This window comes from Glycine soja, chromosome 10, assembly GCF_004193775.1.
Source record: "Glycine soja cultivar W05 chromosome 10, ASM419377v2, whole genome shotgun sequence".
NCBI classification, from domain to species: domain Eukaryota; kingdom Viridiplantae; phylum Streptophyta; class Magnoliopsida; order Fabales; family Fabaceae; genus Glycine; species Glycine soja.
The window spans coordinates 8,736,898-8,742,968 of record NC_041011.1 but is presented as its reverse complement, the minus strand read 5'-3'; the positions used below and the strand labels follow the sequence as shown (position 1 = coordinate 8,742,968).

Genomic DNA, 6,071 nt, shown 5'->3' with positions numbered 1-6,071 from the left:
AATAATAGTATATCAAAAATTAATTATCACAAACAACTCAACAATAACAAATAACTTTACGTAAAAATTATAATACCTCTCTATTCCATATGCTATGTGCAACATGCTCGGCAAACGAAGTCAGCATTGATGGGTCATGTGGCCCACCTGGGAATCCTATAGCATCATCAACAGCTGATCCCTCAACACCATCACTAGCTAAGCCCTCTGCACCAGCTGTAGGTACGTCCGCACTCATCTCAGAACATCCTCAGTCATCGCACTCTTCTCAGGAACATCCTCAGCAACAGGGGCACTTACCCATTGCCTATGTGCCGATGTGGTAGGCCTACACCACTGGGGAACATCATCTGCATGGTGATCATCCTGTCTACCAAGGGCTCTGCCTATAACCCTACCTAATGCACGACCTAAACCTCTAGTTTTAACCATGATCTGTAAATCATGATGAACATATATTTTTTTGGTCAAATTCACTATTCAAATAATTATAAAACTACATAACCCTAAGTCCTCAGCCCTAGATTAAAAACCCTAATCCCACTACCCTAAACACTAATGCCTATGCACTACATAAACTAAACCCTAAGCACTGCATATCTATAATTTCTAAACCTACCAATAACAAACAAACATATATATTAAACCCAAACACCTAAACTAACCCCTAACCTAAACCCTAACCAATACATATGTACCATTTTTAAAACTCAATAACATACAACTATATATATATATATATATATATATATATTATAACCTAACAAGTAAACTAAACCATAACCTATACCCTAACAAATAAAATGCACCCTAACAACTAAAATAAGCCCAAAGCTCAACCCTAGGCACTAGAATAAACCCTAACCACTAACCTTACCCATACATATCTACCATTTCTAAAACTTTTAATAACATACCAACATATATATTAAACCCTAACGACTAAACTAAACCATTAGCTCAACCATAACCACTAAAATAAACCCTAAACCCTAAACCAAACCCCAAGCTCAACCCTAGGCACTAGAATAAACCCTAACCACCAACCCTACCCCTTTACATTTCTACCATTTCTAAAACTACCTACCAACAACATACCACAACATATATTAAACCCTAAGCCCCACACCAAACCCTAATGCCACCCCTAAGCCATAAACTAAACCCTAACAACTAACCCTAACTACATACCCTCATAAATATTAAACTCTAACATCTAAACTAAACCCTACGCTCGACCCTAATCCCTAACAAAAACACTAGCCTCTACCCCCTAAGCCCTACGCCCTACGCCTTAACCACATACAGTCAGTCCTAGGCCCTTAACTAAACCCTAGCCACTAACCCTAATATCTATTTTGATGCAAATATATTAAACATCATAAACAAAAATGTTACCTAATATATACTATTAAACTTTAAATTTTTTTTCATACCACCATGCAATCATACATATTTTTTTTATTAAAAAACAAAACATACCTATTTTTAATACAAAACAAACAAATACAACTAAATTTATAAAACAAATTAACAAAATTAATAAAAAAAATTGCAAACCTTCATACGGAAGAAGTTCTTCCATATTAACAACCCTAACGCCATTCCATGGATGCAGTCCTAAGCTCTAAGTCATCTACCCTACAACAATAATCAATGAAAAAAGCCATTAAAGGGTAAGAAAAGGAAACTAACCTTGACGCCGGAGAATATGCAAGGAAATGCAGGTGGAAATGGTCGCGGAAACGAAGAAGAAGAAAAGGGAGAAGCTACTAAAGAAGAGGAACAAGGAAGAAGATGCTGAAGAAGGTAGTAACGATGGGTGTGGGTCTCGCTTTTTTATTTAAAATTAACCAAGGACAATTTTGTCCATTCATTAAAAGTGCTGGGTGCACCAGCAATAGTGCTGGGTGCACCTAGAAACACCCAAGACATTGTTGTCCCTATACCCCAAAAGGTACAATTTGGGGGCTGAATTGGACTCGTTAGCCCATTTTGTTAAAAATGAGGTCTGGAAAGTGGACCTTTGTGTAGTTTTTAATATTATCGTTCGCTTTTTTAACGGTAAATAGTTACTTTTATCTTTAAATGTGTAATTCACTAATAAATATGTTATTAAAAGATTAAAATATAAAATTTAGTCTCCCAAAGTATAAAAAGTATAATAAATATATCCGACCGATAACTTCCGTCCATCATCGTTAATAAAATAATCTACGTTGTATAGAGAGACAAATTTGTCATTGAAATAATTACTAACGTAGCCATCTCTAATTTCCAACATAAAAACATATTTGTCATATACTATTTTTTTGACTTTTTGTCTTTCCACACTCTGTAAATATGAATGGGTAAATAGTCACAGTTGTTCCTGAATGTGTAATTCACTAACCAATGCACCTCTAAAAGATGAAAAAACAACATTTAATCTCCGAAAGATTAAAAAGTGCAACAATTATATGTACAGAGGGATGAATTTATCATTGAAATGATTGCCAACGTGACTATCTTTAATTGCCAACATAGGGACATATTTGTCATATAATAATTCTTTTTTTACTTTTTGTCTTCCCACTCTCTGGGAATATGAATGGGTAAATAGTCACTTTTGTCCCTAAATGTGTAATTCGCTGACAAATATGTCCGTAAAAGATGAAAATACAAAATTTAATCCCTGAAAGATTAAGTGCGACAACTATATCCGGTCATTAACTTCTGTCTGTCACCGTTAATAAAAAAGCTAAGATTCGAAGAAGTGAAATATGATATATATTTATCTTTTATTTATAGTAGATTGTGATTAATTATTATAATTTGGAAAAAATTGTAATGATTGGTACAATGTTACAATGTTTATTTGGCAAACTGGTACAATGTTTATTTTGGATAATTTCTATTGTGACAGACAAATTATGGTTGATAATCAATATTATCATTATTATTATGCTTGTTTAAAATTATTTTTGCAAAATATATTTTTAAGTGATTATTGTAATGTTATGTTGTAACGATAACAAATGGTGAAAATTTATCTTAAAATTTTATTTTACCCTTAAATGAAACAAAATTTTGGGTCTAACAAATTAGTCTAATAGAAATATACTCATATTTAGGTCCAATGAAAAATTACTGACATTTTTGACTAATAATGATAACTTATTGACATTTTGGCCCAATGGAACATACTGACATTTAGGTCCAAAAAGCAATTACTGACATTTTCCTCCAATAAAAAAATATGGACATTTTCATTCAACAAAAAATTACTGACATTTATGTCCAAAAATTATATCTTACTAGCATTTTTGTCCAATTTTGTCAGCACGACTACATTGATAATCATTTTAATAACAAATTCGTCCCCCTGTGTCACGTAGGCTATTTTATTAATAGTGACGGATGGAAGTTAACAGTCAGATATATTTGTCGCATTTTTTATACTTTTGGGGACTAAATTTTATATTTTCATCTTTCAAGAACGCATTTGCCAGCAAATTATACATTTAGGGACAAAAGTAATTATTTATCCTTTTTTAATTATTGGTAAACTTATTTTGTATATCATATTTAGTGATAAGATTTGCTTGCGTAGAATTAGTATAAATTTTATTCCATTATAAATTTTATTTAATACTATATTAATATATTTTTTACTGCTATCCTATATGAATCTCAGATTTATCTATAAAATGATTTTATAGTTAGTCTATATTATGATTTTAAATCATTAGAATAATGTCTCTTTTCATGCTCTCAATTTCTTTTCTCATTTAATAGTAATCTCCATCCACCTGATGAGGTTGAGGTTGTTTATAATAATTTTTAAATTCTTCCTTGCATCCCCATCAACAGTGTGCTTCAGCTCCTATTACTGAGCCAAAATCGTAATTCACAGAACCATGAATTGAATCCCTTTGGTCCAATTCAAACTCAAGAAAAAAAACAAAGAAAAAGGAAAAGTTGTACAACATCAAGTGAAGAAAAAAGAACAAACGGGTTCAAATCAACCTTTTGCTTTCCATGTCAATCCAATGATACCATTGTTTCTTTCAAAATCTTAGGGCAACTCATTGTACACAACCACAAAATTTAAAGTAAAAAAGGTTTTTTTTTTTTCTTGGGCTTAATTTCTCAATTTACCTTATTCTGCTTTGGGTTCAGTCTAGAAATTGTGAATAAAAAAAAATCAAAAATGTGATTTGGAAAGAAAATTAAAAATCAACGTCGCTCTATTGCCTCCCTCTTCCTCGACTTCCTTATTGGATTCTCGACTTTGTCGTCGTCGTTGCATTTTTTCACCATTGTGGTGAGGAAAATCGTCATCGAGTAAATGGTGCCAACATCCTCCGATATTCACGTCTTTGATTGTCGTTGTGATGACTTCCTACAAGCATGAGGTTTGGAAGAAAGACAGTGTGAGTTAGAAGAGGAGCAAGTTGAAGGGTACAAATTTGGGGAAGAATAGAGAGAAAGTGATGCAAAGCGCGAAGTCAGCCTCGTTGGCATTGGGGACAACTTTGCAGAAGATGAAGGAGACAACAATGAAGGATGAGATCCCAATAGAGGTGTGAAGGTACTCAGGGAGGAGATGGAGGCAGAGAGAAGGACGCAAAGGAAGAAGATGGTATATTGGGAAACAAAAAGGAAAAATGTTGTCCAAAAAATCTATTTTTTTTAATAGGTGTACCATAGTCATTTAAGTTATTATTATTAGGGGGTATACAAGTCATTTTCACTTTTAAAATAAAAAATTATAAATGGATAATAATATTTAAGACATAATAATTGCTTTTTTAACTTTTTCACAGTGGACCAATTGCCAGTATGTTCACCGTAGAAGTTTCTTTATTGACAATGTAAAATAATTCCATATTATTAATATATTAAAACAAAAATGGTCTTATTCATTTGCGAATCAAATAATACTTTGCAATTCACTCTCATTTTGTAATCAAGCCTACAATATTTTTTCATGATCCCCACCAATCAAGGAAACCGACTAACATAATATTAATTTAAGATGACCAACCTAGTTCAAGAAACCATTTATCTGATAGGAGTAGTGCTATTTACACTCGACTCCTTTGGGATTTCCATCGTAACTAATGAAATTCAAGGTAAAAAGTGGAGCACATTTATCACTACTCATAAAAATGGTTTAAAAAAGATAAAAAGGGTAATATTAAAGAAAGATCCTAAAAAGAAAATTCCTAGGTGAAATGCTAACATTTCTTACTTGCAACATAGAATGCAGAATTAGAAACAAGGTAGCCTAGTACTTTGTCCCCTTCTTATGTTTAGGTAAAATGAATCAAATTAGTGCTTTTTCATTTTGGGCACTTAAGGTTATCCTCAGAGATCATCAGATACATAAGGCAGTGAGGGCACCCTACTAGAACCAAGGAAGGAGCTTCAGGGTTGTTGTTGTTGGGGTCGTTGTTGTTGTTGTCGTTGTCATCGTTATTATTGTTGTTATCATCGTCGTTGTTGTTGTTGTCACCATCTTTGTTATTATCGTTGTTGTTGTTGTTGTCCTCCTGGTTGGGATCAGTGGACGCACATGAGCTATGAGGTGAAGGTGGTGACACCATTGTTGGAGTGGTTCCATTTTCGTCATTCATGGTTATTCCAAAGTATCTTACCTGTTTTCACTCAAAACAGCAAATAAAAGAAGCGCATAAAAAACTTGAGTTAAGTAAAGAAAGGAAAAAAGAAGCAAGGTAAACATCTATGTACCTTTAGAGGCTTGAAAAACAAGGTATGGTTGAAGGTAATTCAAGTTTTGAAGGAGAAAAGGAGTAGGGTGAAAGGTTCATAGGAGAATGGCATACCAAGCTCCAACACCAAGCAAGTGATATGTGTTTAAGGGCCTGTATCGTAGACCATTTTATAAAATGAAAAAGGAGGGGGTGATTGAATGCATATATTTATTTTAGAGTAAACTTTTTTTCTCATTCTTCATTTTACCCCTTGTTTTGGTTGATAATTACTTGCCAACATTATTTTATTATGTTTTTAGTATTTAAAGAGAGGTTGAATTTAAGACTAGAAAATGAGATAAAAGGTAATTA

The 6,071-nt window shown here is 32.9% G+C and overlaps 1 long non-coding RNA gene across 1 annotated transcript; it reads right to left on the bottom strand.

Moving 5' to 3' along the window:
* Positions 1-4,943: 4,943 nt before the first annotated feature.
* On the bottom strand, positions 4,944-5,873 carry LOC114369877. The gene is made up of 2 exons (XR_003657731.1): positions 5,737-5,873; positions 4,944-5,642 (listed from the first exon to the last, which is right to left on the bottom strand). It is a non-coding gene; the product is annotated as an uncharacterized LOC114369877 (long non-coding RNA).
* Between the last annotated feature and the right edge of the window lie 198 nt (positions 5,874-6,071).